We start from the raw sequence: 16,788 nt of genomic DNA, 5'->3' as shown, positions 1-16,788 counted from the left end.
TCCTCATTAGTTATGTGATCTACCCATCTAATAATCATCATTCTTCTGTATAACCACATTTCGAAAGCGCCTATTCTCTTCTTGTCCAAACTATTTATCATTCATGTTTCACTTCCATACTGTCAGAAACGACTTCCTGACACTGAAATCTATACTCGATGTTAACAAATTTCTCTTCTTCAGAAACGCTTTCCTTGCCATTGCCAGTCTACATTTTGTATCCTCTCTACTTCGACCATCATCAGTTATTTTGCTCCCCAAATAGCAAAACTCCTTTACTACTTTAAGTGTCTCATTTCCTAATCTAATTCCCTCAGCATCACCCGACTTAATTCGACTACATTCCATCATCCTTGTTTTGCTTTTGTTGATGTTCATCTTATACCCTCCTTTCAAGACACTGTCCATTCCGTTCAACTGCTCTTCCAAGTCCTTTGCAGTCTCTGACAGAATTACAATGTCATCGGCGAACCTCAAAGTTTTTATTTCTTCTCCATGGATTTTAATACCTACTCCGAACTTTTCTTTTGTTTCCTTTACTGCGTGCTCAATATACAGGTTGAATAGCATCGGGGAGAGGCTACAACCCTGTCTCACTCCCTTCCCAACCACTGCTTCCCTTTCATGTCCCTCGACTCTTGTAACTGCCATCTGCTTTCTGTATAAACTGTAAATAGCCTTTCACTCCCTGTATTTTACCTCTGCGACCTTCAGAATTTGAAAGAGAGTATTCGAGTCAACATTGTCAAAAGCTTTCTCTTAAAAATGCTAGAAACGTAGGTTTTCCCTTCTTTAATCTTTCTTCTAAGGTAAATCGTAGGGTCAGTATTGCCTCACGTGTTCCAACATTTCTACGGAATCCAAACTGATCTTCCCCTTGGTCGGCTTCTACCAGTCTTTCCGTTCGTCTGGAAAGAATTCGCGATAGTATTTTGCAGCCGTGACTTATTAAACTGATAGTTCGGTAATTTTTCAGATCTGTCAGCACCTGCTTTCGTGTAGGACAATAATATATGCGTGACCGAGCGACTGATTTATATGGCTCAAAGACGCCTTGTGACTGCGAGAGACAGTCTCTCACTCGTGATATAAAAACTCCGTGGATGTACTCGTAATGTGGAACATTTCGTGTACAATGGACTTATTTACTTCTGATTTAGAATTGCGGAGAGCAGGTTCGCAGTGGAGCTGTTATTAGCTACATTGTTATAAGCTGACAATTTGAATACTGTACGTAATTGGATTAGTTATGCTAACATTTCATCTCTTACAAGAGGATGATGTATCCTGAAATGTAGCTATGAATATCATTTGTGGAAAAATATTATTTCATGAATGGAAAAAGGATATTAGATTCTTTGGTTCCAGAATGAGATTTTCACTCTTCAGCGGAGTGTGCGCTGATATGAAACTTCCTAGTAGATTAAAACTGTGTGCCAGACCAAACTCGAACTTGGGACCTTTGCCTTTCGCGGGCAAGTGCTCTACCATCTTTTTTTTTAATCTGCTCGGGGCGGACGTCGTAAGACATCCGTTTAAGTTCGTTGTTGATCGATTAACTCAGTTTTTATTATTATTATTATTATTATTATTATTATTATTATTATTATTATTATTATTATTATTACAGAGGGCTGCTAACCCTGTGACCGAACACGCTGAGCTACCGTGCCGACTACCATCTGAGCTACCCAAACACGACTCACGCCCCGTTCTCACAGCTTTACTTCTGCCGGTATCTCGTCTTCTACCTTCCAAATTCTACAAAAGCTCTGATACGAAAGGCAAATGTCCCGAGTTCGAGTCTCAGTCCAGCACACAGTTTTAATCTGCCAGGAAGTTTCAGATTCTTTGGTTATTTTAACTTCTGCCTTGAATGTGGCTCGGAACATTATTTGGTGTGTTGTAACTCGTATCCTGGGAAATCAGTACAGCCTGCGCCACGGTCGTTTATGCTCTATTTTAAGAGATTAAATTCTGGACTTTATCGACATTGATACACAACTTCGACACTGACTCCCATGCTGCAGATTAAGTACGTCGTAGCACCCAAGACGGCTTCCCCACGGTGTACGATTATTTTAAGAATTTTGCAGAGCCACAATTTTATTCCAGGTGCTGACTTCCACAACGAGCGTCAGAGAATGATTATGAACTGTAGCTTCTAATCATTTTCTTTTATAGACTTGAGAATTCAAAATAATAACAAAATGATTATGAACTGTAGCTTCTAATCGTTTTCTTTTATAGACTTGAGAATTCAAAATAATAACAAAATTTCTACTTGGAAGTGTGGGAGATAATTGTGTAAAAATTTGGGGAAGCGACTTTCTTAGCCCAGAAGTGGCCATTCAAGTAACTAAATATTATTCAGTCATAATAATTTAACTTCAAATTAATGGGGAGGGATGTTAAGAAGGGAAATAAATTGGACTGTAAACGTAACTATACATTTTTAATGAGATCAGTTCTTGGGGTTACTACATAACAAGAAAGGAAAAAAAAACTCTAGGTTAAAAGTAGTTCTTCGACTGGGCATAGTTCAAATTAAGTAGGTAGCGTGTAGGTATTGTTTTTTTTATACTAAACTACAGCAAAAATAGTAGAGTAAAAAAAATTATCCATAATGATTTTAATTAAGGATGCGTCATGTGCCGATTTCAATTCCATGTGACCAAGAATCGCCAGTTCTCTAGCCATCGACTAGTCGGAATCGAAGGATTCCAGCGTCTTCGGCATCGATTGTTTGCTATTAAATCTTTTATGTTAGTGTTCTCATTTTATCTCTCACAGCAGTGCAGTCATACGAAAGTAGATAAAAATAGGAGCAGAACAGGAAACTGTAGACTGCCTGAAATGTCACTAAATCTGACAATATAGCATTTTTTTTCACTGAAAACTGTGTAAGAATCAAGAATATATTTACCATCAAGAAACACATGCCAGTTGTTTAATACATTCAGTAATAATTTCAACATTAATAATCATTCTTTAGTAATATTCGGAGATCTGACACGGATTTTTAAGTGTTTTACATTACAAGCGATGACCTAAGGACAATGTTTTCATACCGGCTTCTCATTAAACAGCTTTCAGTGTGTGTGGGGCGGCGGGGGGGGGGGGGGGGGGGGGGGGGGGAACGCGCGGGATTATCGTCCCATCACTTATTTTAATTGGTAAGTTATACATTCTAGCAGTAAAAACTTTAAAACGTACTTTTTTACAAATGTCCAGATGTCTTCGTGCTTGATGTCTTCCCCATCGGACATGGCATCTTCTAGCAGGGTAACTGTCTGTGTTATCAGGTTAGAATAGTGCTACAGTGGTTTACTTTGTTGTCTTATCTTGTAAATTCAGCTGATGTGAACCCGATGGAACACATCTGGGACCTTATTGCGCATCACCTCCGCTCTCACAAACCACCAGTGCTCAATTAAAGGGAAGTGCCTGACGTGCGTACGTAGACACTGTATCTGTTCGACACCAGGGGCCCCCGTTAACGAGCAATGGCGTTGGGAAACGCCGAGACAGGCAGATGTTTCAATGTAATTTACGGCTTTCGGTGGCTGTGGCGCTACCAATAAGTGAAACGCTATCGAAGCTTCTAATGGGAAATTTGTCACTCAGGACTGCAGGTTTATTTTGACGTTTCATCTGTTGTCACCCCAAATTTATTTATATTTGAAACACAGAACCGTTAAGACCAAATTACGTCAATCACAACTGTTTCCATCATCATCACACTAACTTTAACACTGCAGAATGGCTGCGTTTGCAGTCATATAATGCATTGAATAATAGAATTTTTTAATTCTTTTAGGTCTTGCAGCGAATGGTCAGACCAGAACAGTGTTGTATAGGTAGATAGAGGAAATGTTGGTACGAATTTCCTTTTTCACCTCTCTGTCAAATGCACGATGCTGGCCCAGAATAAATGGTGGTTAGCATAGCGATCACGTCATCGTTAGCTCTGTAGAAACAGGTATGGGTAAGCCAAGACAGAGTAACCATTCCTGTATCCAACACATGAGAATGTTTAAGAAAACTCTTAAAACACTAAACCCGCATGATAGAACGCTGATTTGAAATCACTTTCTCCATCTTTTCCGCGAATTCTTGCTGCTGTCCAATAGCTACTGTTCATTAGCATCTGCAGTGGAAGCGTGACGTGGAGGCAAAATGCCGCACTATCCCCTATACGCGGGACTCTGTAGTACAAACTTCTTATTCATAACTGAAGTCTCATGCGTTTCTATATGCGATAGGCTGTGATGGTAGCAAACCGCAGATGCAGCATGTTCTGATATTACACGTTCCCGCGCTGTTGGAAACGTATTGCGTTCACGGTCGCTGCGTAACTTTGGTTTATCTACATCTACATTTATACTCCGCAAGCCACCCAACGGTGTGTGGCGGAGGGCACTTTACGTGCCACTGTCATTACCTCCCTTTCCTGTTCCAGTCGCGTATGGTTCGCGGGAAGAACGACTGCCGGAAAGCCTCCGTGCGCGCTCGAATCTCTCTATTTCTACATTCGTGATCTCCTCAGAAGGTATCAGTAGGGGGAATCAATATATTCGATACCTCATCCAGAAACGCACCCTCTCGAAACCGGGACAGCAAGCTACACCGCGATGCAGAGCGCCTCTCTTGCAAAGTCTGCCACTTGAGTTTGCTAAACATCTCGGTAACGCTATCCCGATTACCAAATAATCCTGTGACGAAACGCGCCGGTCTTCTTTGGATCTTCTCTATCAACCCGATCTGGTACAGATCCCACACTGATGAGCAATACTCAAGTATAGGTCGAACGAGTGTTTTTTAAGCCACTTCCTTTGTTGATGGACTACATTTTCTAAGAACTCTCCCAATGAATCTCAACCTGGCACCCGCCTTACCAACAATTAATTTTATATGATCATTCCGCTTCAGATCGTTCCGTACGCATACTCCCAGATATTTTATGAAGTAACTGCATTTCGCTGCAATTTTCTAATGCTTCAACTTCACTGTATACTACAGCATCATCCGCGAAAAGTCGCATGGAACTTCCGACACTGTCTATTAGGTCATTTATATACATTTATTTGGGTGTGAAGCTTGTCATGTTACTGTAGTGTTATTTTCAAAAGTTTCACACATGAATCTAGGCGAATGTTGGGCCTGAGTTACACTTTACACGAACAACCCCACAAATTTAAAGAACAGCGTCACTTTCCAAATCGGATCTTACAATATACTCAGCACTTCTGCAGCAAATCGACGTTAAGGATATTAGTCTGTAATTTTGTGGGTCCATTCCTTTACCGTTATTATATACGAGAGCCACCTGCGCTTTTTTACGGTCGCTTTCGACTGTGTGCTGGATGAGAGATTCGCGACTGATGCAGGCAAAGTAAGGGACCAATGCAACAGGCCGCGTCGACGGTGCAACCACGGCCCAGGACCCATTGACGTTTGGAGCTCATACACAACTCGTCGAGTCTAGACTACGCTGGACGTCCCGACTCATCACGGCCTATACGACCCGGCAGGAAATTTAAATTAGTCTTGTCAGCTGTGTACACAAGCTAATCTGTTTGCATAGGAGCTCCTCAGATAGCAGCTTGTGCCGCACCACCTCACATCTCAACTGTGTTTGTTACAAGAGCGTAGAGAGGGAGAGTCTATTCGAATTCCTACATTACACATTGAACAAGGTCACTGATTTACTCACAGACGCTATAGCCTGTTGGAAATAAAATTATCGAGTTTTGTTTGTTGAGTGTGTGTCTGCGCCTCTTTCGCGTCCTGAATAAGTTGGATTGTTTACGACTGGCGAAGAGTAAAACACCCTGCTCTATTTTTAAAGGATCTTAGTGCTCCTTCAAGTGCGCGATGTCTTATTGCCAGACTTTCGGCAGCATGGCGTGTCGTCTGTGATGGACAGTGCCTACGCGGAAGCCGCGTGTTGACTGCTCACGACACGACCTAACTGATGCTGAGTGAAACTGCTGGATCCTAGTTAGAAATTGCTCGGTCCCATCAAGGAAGCACCGCACAGTCGCGGTGGACACAATTTTCGTGCAACTTGGCATCAACTCGTTTCCGAAGATCTGCACATTTATTATTTCACATTTTATTTTCTACATGAGTTAAAGCTGGCAATCCAACCGGCTCCTGTTCTGTTCTGCCGCTGTCTTCTTAATCAAATGGTATCAGTACATTCGGATCGTCAGTTTTTCATTTCCTTACAAGAGGCCAGCTTCAGCCTGTCCAGGTATGTGTATTCACTAAACAAGTGTCATTATTCACCAGAATAATCTTCAGTAACTGCATGTACGGTGAACAGCCGCTGCGTAGTGTTAGAATTTGTGTTTGGCGTGCAAATTTTCGGGCCAGTTGTAGTTTACCCATCCTGTACAAAAGGTGTAAGTTCGTAATAGAATGCAAATCTCCTTTATTACGTTTGGTTGAAATTATATACTAACAAATATGTAATTTTCATCGGTAGTAGTTAAACCAACTTTAAGCTACGTTGATTCCAATTTTGAGACAGCTTACGTATATGCCACTTGCTGGCAGATTAAATCTGTGTGTCACTCGGTCCTCGGACGCAAGACTTCCCTTTCTGTAACGAAGTTGTTACCGACTGAGCTATCCAAGCACGGCTCTGAACCCAGCCTCACATTTTCAGTTCGGCCAGTACTTCTCCTCTGTTTTACACTGCGGAGTAAAAGTTCCATTCTGTAAACAACACTAAGCTGAGGATAAAAGCTGCGATGTGTTGTCTTCCAGTACTACTATGATTCTCCAAATTTTGGAAAATAGCAACGTACATCTCTATCAACAGCTGTATTCCAGAAACCACCTTGTGATGCGCTACTGTATCTTCTTCTTCTCTTCCCCCCCCCCCCCCCCCTTTTCCTGTTCCAGTCGACATTGGTAAGTCAGAAGGAGGACTGTTGGTAAGTCCCCTATGTGCTTCCATGTCTCTGCTTTTGGCATTGTGGTCGTTAGGGGAGATGAAGCAATATCTTCGTCTTATCCTATTGGAACTTCAGCAGTAAAACTCTCCATAATGCACAAAGATTCTCTTATATTGACTGTCAATAAAGTTTGATAATTCCGTATTTCGCCTCACGTCGTTGGACTTTCTCCATCTCCTCTATACAACCTACCTGGCATGAGCCCCGCACTGACGAGCGTTAAGCAAGAATTGGTCGAATGGGTGTTTTCTAAGTCACTTCTTTTAGGGATGAATTTCTTTTCCCTAGGATTCTTCCAGTAAATCTCAGCCTAGTACCAGTTTTTGTTCAGTCAGTCCACTGTAGGTTTCTCCGGTCGACTACTCCTAAGTATTTTAGCGAAGAGTTGTGGAATTGAATCTCTGAGGGAGAATCATGAGACGTACCTGGGTGCATTTCCGTGAAAGGCAAAGTTTCCGGTTCGAGACTCTGTTTGTACAGAATTGTAATCTTCCTGTAACTTTCAAAATCGCGTACACTTCGCCGCAAAGTAAAATTACAGCAGATATACATGTTTGAAGTATAACTTGAGGCCGCCCGGCAAGAAATAAAGAAACATGGATGTTTACAGTTCAGTTTCGCCGACGCCACCATCATGAGAGACGAGGCACGTGCTCTGCGAAACAAAGACCGTAGGCCGTGACCTGGAGGGGTCGATACAAAATCAGAGGTATCGAAATTGTGTTCGCTGTTCCTCTTTGTATTTGAACTATCTTCCACCATACATCCAAGAAACAGGAAAGTTATCTTTGCCGACATTGCAAGTAAAATAATCAGACCGAGCGAGGTGGCGCCGTGGTTAGCACCTGGATTCGCATTCGGGAGGACGGCGGTTCAAACCCGCGTTCACCCTTCCTGGTTTAGGTTTTCCGTGATTTCCTTATATGGCTTCAGGCGAATGCTGGGATGGTTCCTTTGAAAGGGCACGGCTGACTTCCTACCCCATCCTTCCCTAATCTGATGGGAACCATGACCTCGCTGTTTGATCCCCTCCCCCCAAATCAACCAACCAGCCAATAATAATCTGGATAAACCAGCGACTTTCACGGAAATGCTCTTAAGACAAACACATTGCTTCCTCTTTTTTCTTGGAATCTAATAAATGCTTTTGTGCAATCGAGTTGCCACTGAACGTAGATGAAATACAATACATGCAATTTTGAGCCGCACAAGGCTTGACCATAGTATTAGAAATAATACATGGTGGTGAATCAGTAAGTGGAGCCGAGTATTCAAAAAATCTGAGGTGTGTATGCTGATAAGGACGTAATCCGGATGTCGTATGTTACATATCTCCTTAAATACCTAAAGTGTGAAATTGTTGCGTCGCATTTAATAACATATTTTCTGAAATTTTCATATTTTCAATCACAAATATCTTATGGCATCATAATCTGCTGTAACTCGTCTTAAAAACCCCGGAAGCGACGTACATGACGCTGAGACAAGTAATTTACTACAAGACACACGGGACTTCAAATGTCGAGAAATAACGCAAAAGTGGATGACGGATGTTGAAAGTGGGTGGTTCTCAGGATGACGTATCTCACCACATGTGCAGCAGTTGAGCCTATCGGTCTGTCGCACCTGCTCATCTCAACCCGTCTCCCGTGTTTACGTCGGTGTGGCTCCGGGTCCAAGTGCACGAATTTAGTGTGTTAGGCTTAGGCTTCGAGTCTTAAGACTGGCATGCAGTGTCATTTTGCATTGCGGTATGTGTTTACATTGAGGTAGGATTTATTATTTTGTTTACCGATCCTGTGGTCTCCGCTGGTTAACTGCAAAGTACAATACAACAAAAACCAATCGTATTGCGTCAGAAGTAAATAAATACATATGTATACATACATGTATAAGCTACCGAATTGCATCGCTAACAATAGATTACCTACGAGTTTTTTACTAAATACGCACTGTAAACAAAAAAAACCGACAAATCCAAAGAAACGCAATCTTAGGACAAATGTTGCTTGTTCACACAGAGGCCAATAATTTTGTAACGTTTACATTAAAACATATCACATTTACAAAATGTGTTGGAAAACAGAACAACGTAGCAGAGCGATATGCAGCATTGCCTCTACCGGCGAAGATAGCATCGACAACCCGTTAGCTGCGCGTGAGGCGTGGTGCGTCATCTGGTGACACCACGTGTTCAATGTTTGTCATTCCACTTTTGGGGAGTTTAGCGGTTCCCGCCAGATCACCGAAGTTAAGCGCTGTCGGGCTGGGCTAGATCTTGGATGGGTCACCACCCGGTCTGCCGAGCGCTGCTGGCAAACGGTGAGCACTCAGCACTTGTGAAGCAAACTGAGGAGCTACTTGACTGAGAAGTAGCGGATCTGTACTCGTAAATTCACATACGGCCGAGAGAGCGGTGTGCTGATCACGTGCCCCACCATATCCGCATACAGTGACGCCGATGGGCCGAGGATGACACGGCGGCCGGTCGGTACCATTGGGCCTTCGTGGCCTATACGGGCGGAGTTTAGTTTTTAGTTTTTTGGGGAATTTCCCGACATTTGCAGTCCCGTGTGTCTTATGAACAGGAAAGGGAGGTAATGACAGTGGCACGTAAAGTGCCCTGCGCCACACACCGTTGGGTGGCTTGCGGAGTATAAATGTAGATGAATGTAGATGTAGATCTCCCTTTTTTTTTTAATGAGTTTTGTAGACAGCCCTTCAAATAGCTGCGCATAGTCACAGCAGCGTTACATTATGTTTACTCTCAAGATTTTAAACATGGCTGCAACAGCAACTGTTGAATTTCTTCACGATAAAGGATGACAGCCAAAAACAGTTGCAGGATAAAAATTTATTAAAATTTCTTGACCAAGGTTTCGGTACATATAAATATACCTTCATCAGAAGTATAAAATCTGAAATTACATCATGTAATGGAGATTAATAAAACAATTATGCCAAAGGCGTCGTCAATAATTGAGACATCTTCTCTATTTGTACAACATGACTATGTGCCGATTGTTTTATTAATCTCCATTACATGATGTAATTTCAGATTTTATACTTCTGATGAAGGTATATTTAATGTACCGAAACCTTGGTCAAGAAATTTTAATAAATTTTTATCCTGCAACTGGTTTTGGCTGTCATCCTTTATCGTGAAGTATGTTTACTCTCTTATCAGCCTTGTTGTCAATAATCAATCAGAGTTCGAAAACAACAGTGACGTTCATAAATATAATATTAGACGGGGAACTGACTTCATAGTAGTATTGCAGTCCGTTTCTTCTATTTCTCCGAAGTGCCTTTCAATAGCTGTACTTCTTATACATGCAAGTTGTTTATATTCCCTGGCATTTAGGCTAGTTGACAGCAAATACCGTTAAAAGTGGCTCTTTATGCGTGTATTCGTGCAAGGTTGAGCACCATTTATCTTGGGAGTGTCAATATGTCTGTGGACTTTGGCAGTTATATTCGCGGTGTGGCTGTAGTATTCAGTGCTGCTGGAACGGTTTACCTAAAGTCTTAGTTCGTTTCCGCTTACGAGTCGGTCCTGTGTGGTACGACACGTACGGCGCCATTCTGCACACACTTGAAATGTCTCAAACTACGCATGCTGATAGAACGTGTTATTATTTGCTGTATTCTTTGCCATGTAAAGATCTTTACTCCCTACTTAGGAAGTATATACTGTTCAGCGTTTTCAAGCTCTTGGCGGCTGATTCTTATTTCATTATCCAGTTTCCAGTCAACTTTCTTGTCATTGTGCTCCTTTTTTGACGTCACTGTATTCCAGTGTAGCTCTTGCTATTAACCAAAGCTGTAAGTATTACCTATATGTTACCTGTATGTCTGTTCGAAACACTGTTTTTGTCCTACATTTTGTGTATTCATGATGTTTGACTGAGTCCTTACTATGTTATATGATATCATTTCTAAACTTTATCAAAGCTATGGATGACAGCCAGCAGAAGATATTTTGGGATCATGTAAATGGTCAGAAGGTGTCATATTTTTCACTGGCAAAGTACAGTATTATGATCGTAAAACTGATTCATTCCATATTTTCTGTTAGATCTGCAGAAATTGCAAACAACTAAGCAACCAAGGAACCATTCTGACATTCAAACAAACTGATTTCGAGAAACGAGAATGGAATACCTGAATGAAGATTTGAACCAAGCTCTCCTCTGCTTGGAGGCCAGTGCGTCTAACGAGTGCGCAGGAGCTCCGTGCAGCGTCTTCCGCGTGGTACCGCGCTCTCGCATCGCGTGTCGCGCGCCATTAAGTGGCGGCAAGCGGTAAGTGGCCCACGTAGGCCCCATACGGGGAAGAGCCGCCGCTGGCTCTGCAGATGGCCGAGCATTCCAAGCGTTCCTCAGAGCGCCTTGTCGCCTAAAGCGACGACGTCGCTTAGCGCACACCTTAGGGATGGGAAAAACGACCGGTTAAAACCGATGCTGGTATTTTGGTTCTGAATAACGGTTTTTTTTCGGTATTTGTGTGGTCTCGGTTAAATCAAGTGTTTTTTACTCCTTACTATTAACCGAGTAAAAAACCGAAGTATCAATTAGCCATAAGAGCAACGCTAAAATTTTTTCTTTTTAAATTAACGTTTTTTTTAAAAAAAAAGGGGCAATTTTTACACGTAAAGTTTGCAGTGTATTGAAATACTGCGTTTTTATAGGAAGTGGGAAAAGCGATGTGCGCTATTTTGATAACAAATGGTTCAAATGCCTCTGAGCACTATGGGACTTAACATCTGAGGTCATCAGTCCCCTAGAACTTAGAACTACTTAAACCTAAACTAACCTAAGGACATCACACACATCCAGGATTCGAACCTGCGACCGTCCGGCTTTTGATAACAATGTCGATAGAAACGAGCAACAGACACGTAGGCACAAAAAGTCTTACAGCATTGCTGAGACAATAGTGTCTAATGTACGTATGTACGTCAGTGCGCAAGACTTGCTCCACCTGGTCTATACGGTAGTTTCTCGGTGTCGTCGCCAGACAGCTGTTGTACTGCAGAATGGCACCAACCCTACTCTGTATATATTTTTACAAATGACGTAACAGTGAAGTTCTGTGCTTCATTTGCTTGAAAGATTAAAGATTTGTCTGCCATTTGTATTAAATAAAAGTGAGGAAGGAAACGGTAGCAACAGTAATAAATTAAAAACTTAACAACAATTCATTCACAGTATTCGATAAAGTAGAAAGTTGCTGATCTGCTGCCTCTGTCCACACAATATGCCTTCATCTGCTCCAAACCCTTGAAAACGGACAAATTAACACGAGAAACAGAGTTTTTTAACTCCATTTTTCACCCTTTGCACTGACTATATGTAATGCCCAAATAGCGGTATGATCCCCGATTACAAGTTGACTTTTCAACAGAGTTTCAAAAAATTAGAATCAGTCGGAGAATACGGTAATTTTTTTTTGTACCATTTGTTGTGTAGGCAAAAGTAAGGAGAGGTGGGTACAGAGTGGTGCGACAACTGTCGTTCCAGGAAATCTGAACAGGAGCTGAAATGATTAGCGAACAAGTTGACATAGTGAAACACATTTACCTAATTTGTATTTCTACATCTACATACATACTCCGCAATCCACCATACGGTGGTGGCGGAGGGTACCTCGTACCACAACTAGCATCTTCTCTCCCTGTTCCACGCCCAAACAGAACGAGGGAAAAATGACTGCGTATATGCCTCTGTACGAGCCCTAATCTCTTTTATCTTATCTTTGTGGTCTTTTCGCGAAATATAAGTTGGCGGCAGTAAAATTGTACTGCAGTCAGCCTCAAATGCTGGTTCTCTAAATTTCCTCAGTAGCGATTCACGAAAAGAATGCCTCCTTTCCTCTAGAGAATCCCACCCGAGTTCCTGAAGCATTTCCGTAACACTCGCATGATGCTCAAACCTACCAGTAACAAATCTAGCAGCCCGCCTCTAAATTGCTTCTATGTCCTCCGTCAATCCGACCTGATAGGGATCCCAAACGCTCGATCAATACTCAAGAATAGTTCGTATTAGTGTTTAATAAGCGGTCTCCTTTACAGATGAACCACATCTTCCCAAAATTCTACCAATGAACCGAAGACGACTATCCGCCTTCCCCACAACTGCCATTGCATGCTTGTCCCACTTCATATCACTCTCCGATGTTACGCCCAAATATTTAATCGACGTGACTGCGTCAAGCGCTACACTACTAATGGAATATTCAAACATTACGGGATTCTTTTTCCTATTAATCTGCATTAATTTATATTTACCTATATTTAGAGTTAGCTGCTATACTTTACACCAATCACAAATCCTGTCCAAATGTGCGGCTCGTTACCAAATAATGCAGCAAGGAACAGAGTCTGGTTCTCTGTGCTAAAGCATGGACGACTCTGTACGAGCCGCGACTAGGCGACGTCTGCGTAACGCCACACAGGGAAGAGGCTCCGAATGCATGTGGGCTGTGTGGCTGCCGCCAGCCGTCCTGTATCGCGGCGGCAGAGGGCGCTTGTGGTGCGGAGCTGCCGGAGGCGCGGCTCAGCAAGCGTGCTCCATTGGGTCCGCTGGACACCGGACGACTGCTGTCGATGTCTGCCGGAAACTCGCAGTTTCGTTGCCAACTGTAACGTCTGTGGAGTGGTGTAGGTATGTGATACCACAGTTTTCCTCCACTTATCATTTCCCCAGAAAAGCAGTGAATAGTGGACAGACTGAGTTTTCTTTCATTTGCCTGTTTAATTTTATATTTAGATTCTGTGTATCTTGAAACAGAGACAGCCAAATATTTTCAATCTTTGTTCGATTTATTTCAGGAAGTAATAGTAGCAGAAACGGAAAATCGGATATGTCAGAAACCTGTTACTTTGAGCGGTTTTAACACTCGGAAAAAGTCTGAGTTAACCGAAAACCAGTTGTTTCAGCGATAACCGCCATCCTGAGCACCCCTGTGTGGTGGCGCTTGGAGGCAGCAGGCTCGAATCTTGCTGGTGGAAGAAAATGTTTCTACCATTATTTGACTGGCTCTGGTTTGGGGGGGGGGGGGGGAGAATCTGGTGCCGTAAAGTTCCTCGTCGCCAGACTTTGCGGCAATGTCCTGCATTACATTCCAGACCTGTTCATGGTGTCACATGTAATGAGGACATCTGATGCTGTTGTTTGTGATGTATAGGTCGGATAGGGACTGTAACACTGCGATCCCCTTGGCGCTATTCGAGAGGAGTTTTTCCACCTTCTTGATCATCTTACAGCACAGACATGAAACGACACGGTACACACACTCATTACTGTCATCTACACTCAATAAATACACCACGGATACAACACAAGCCCTTGAACAACCCCTCACAGCCGACCGTTGTGGCCGAGCGGTTCTAGGCGCTTCAGTCTGGAACCGCGCTGCTGCTGCGGTCGCAGGTTCGAATCCTGCCTCGGGCATGGATGTGTGTGATGTCCTTAGGTTAGTTAGGTTAAAGTAGTTCTAAGTCTAGGGGACTGATGACCTCAGATGTTAAGTCCCATAGTGCTTAGAGCCATTTTTTGAACCCCTCAGATCTCCCATCCAGCAGTGCCAAACGTCTCTCTCTCTCTCTCTCTCTCTCTCTCTCTCTCTCTCTCTCTCTCTATCCTCCCACAGTACAGAATCGAAGTGTGGCCTTGTGCTTCTGCAGATCATATGCATTTGTTAGTAAAATGTCGTGTGACTTGGGCCTCCCGTCGGGTAAACAGTTCGCCGGGTGCAAGTCTTTCGATTTGACGCCACTTCGGCGACTTGCGCGTCGATGGGGATGAAATGATGATGATTAGGCCAACACAGCACCCTGTCCCTGAGCGGAGAAAATCTCCGACCCAGCCGGGAATCGAACCCAGATCCTTAGGATTGACATTCTGTCGCGCTGACCACTCAGCTGCCGGAGGCGGACCATTCGTTAGTGAGTTACACGTATTGAACAAGATTCCAAGTACCCAATCCGTTATTTCATTGTAGAAATTAATGATGAATGAATTCCGCCTGCAGATGCAAAAGATAGTAATTTAATTACGGCACTGGAACGCATTTCGGACGCTGTGGAACCATCTTCAGGTGCTTCTGCTCTTAACAGCGTCAGCATGTTGCGAGGGAACGTCGAAATGTAAGTTACACGTTGTTACGGCAGGCAAAGTCATTTCATTGACCTCTCCACTACACTTGAAAGAGACACAGGTACATAACACTATATTTCAACATAGACACCGTGTCTTTGTAAATAACCGTGGGAACCTCCTGCTGATATGTAAGCATAGGCTTCCGCGGCCATTGTCACTGTCAATAAATATCTTCTGGCCTGTTGACCAGTATATAAAATTGACCGACTTTTCGGCCACTATTGCAAGAGGCCTTCTTCAGGGATTTGTGCTGAGCTGACACTTTCCTTTTGCAATAGTGGCCGAAACGTCAGACAGTTTTGTATATTGGCCACAGAGCCAGACGAGAACCGTCGTATGAACGTTCTCATCGCTGCAAAATCTCCTTCCCTCCCAGATGTTCTTTCAGTTTGCCGAAAAGGTGGAAATCGCGTCGTGCAAGATGTGAGTTGCCCGAACAGCGTCACCGAATTTTGTTGGCACCATGTCACTACGGCTGGATGGAATGTTGCATTTGGTCCGTATATCGCAGAACTTCTCAGTGAATCTGTGTGCAATTTACAAATTTTTTTTTCCTCACAAGACTCATACTGCCTCGCCCACTTCAACATTGGAGAACGTTTCCAATTGCTTCGCCACTTCGCTCTCACACTGCGGTGCACCTTTCATACTTGCAGAACCAGAACTGTGTCTGCACTAAATCCGGAACATTAACCCTCTTCTGACAGTGAGGTACTCAAGTTGCGCAATGATCTTAGCGTGAGACATGTGTAACTTACTTTCACAACTACCTGCGTATTTTACGTATCTCATCTTCATAAAAACGACGTATACAAATATTACTACAAAGAAGGTTATACTATTATGGATAGAGCCATTTCTTATCAGTCTACCATCGTAAAATAGTTCGAGAAACACAGTAAAGAGAGTGTACTGTATTTCTAAATCGCATTCGTTTCAGTTTCCTATTCGATATAAACATTTCATGTCAACAAACTAAAGATTGCAGATAGTTTTCAAATCTGGTACGATAAAACTGCTCGCCACATTTAGAGTTATAAACTCACAGAAGCTACTAATGTGTTACATATTAACTATTTAGGCACGAATTAACTTCAGAGTATGCATATATGTTAGTAAAATGGGTCTGTAAAGTAGTAACAACTCACAACTGTAGATTTCACTTTACTTATACGTTGAATTTAGTGCTACCTAAATTCATGTAGATATATGTATATCTTCAGCTTTTCTTCTAAATTGAGCTGTTTCTTGTTAGCTGTAGTGTGGAGGATGTATTTGTTTTTGTGTCCTACATGTCTATTACTATGATTTCTTGAAGTGATTCACTTAAAATGTGACAGTACATTCTTGAATGCGTTTCGAAAACTTTCTTTCATTCTCTTTTGTGTGATAAGCAGAACAATTTTCATATCAAAATTTGCATTCACTGTTGTTTCAGTTTTCGTCTGTATGTGTTTTTGTGTGTTAACTGTTGTCTTAATTTCCTATTGGTATACAGTGGTATGCGAATATTGAATTTTGTGGATATGGTGGAATGCTGCCGTTTCTGTAATATGCTTATTGCCCACAATGTAGCTACTGTCCTTGCGTGATCCAATCTTTATCATTAATCTGTTCATAAGTATGTCAGATAAAGAGTAAGACTGTTAATTACATAT

General features: G+C 42.4%; 1 long non-coding RNA gene across 2 annotated transcripts in view; it reads left to right on the top strand.

Annotated features, from left to right (window-relative positions):
- Positions 1–16,788, top strand: part of LOC124777875 — a 201,556-nt gene that overhangs the window by 70,297 nt on the left and 114,471 nt on the right. The window lies entirely within an intron of this gene.

Source organism: Schistocerca piceifrons, chromosome 2 (assembly GCF_021461385.2).
Source record: "Schistocerca piceifrons isolate TAMUIC-IGC-003096 chromosome 2, iqSchPice1.1, whole genome shotgun sequence".
Classification (NCBI taxonomy): Eukaryota; Metazoa; Arthropoda; class Insecta; order Orthoptera; family Acrididae; genus Schistocerca; species Schistocerca piceifrons.
The sequence above is the reverse complement of the archived record's forward strand: the minus strand, read 5'-3'. Positions and strand labels throughout refer to the sequence as shown.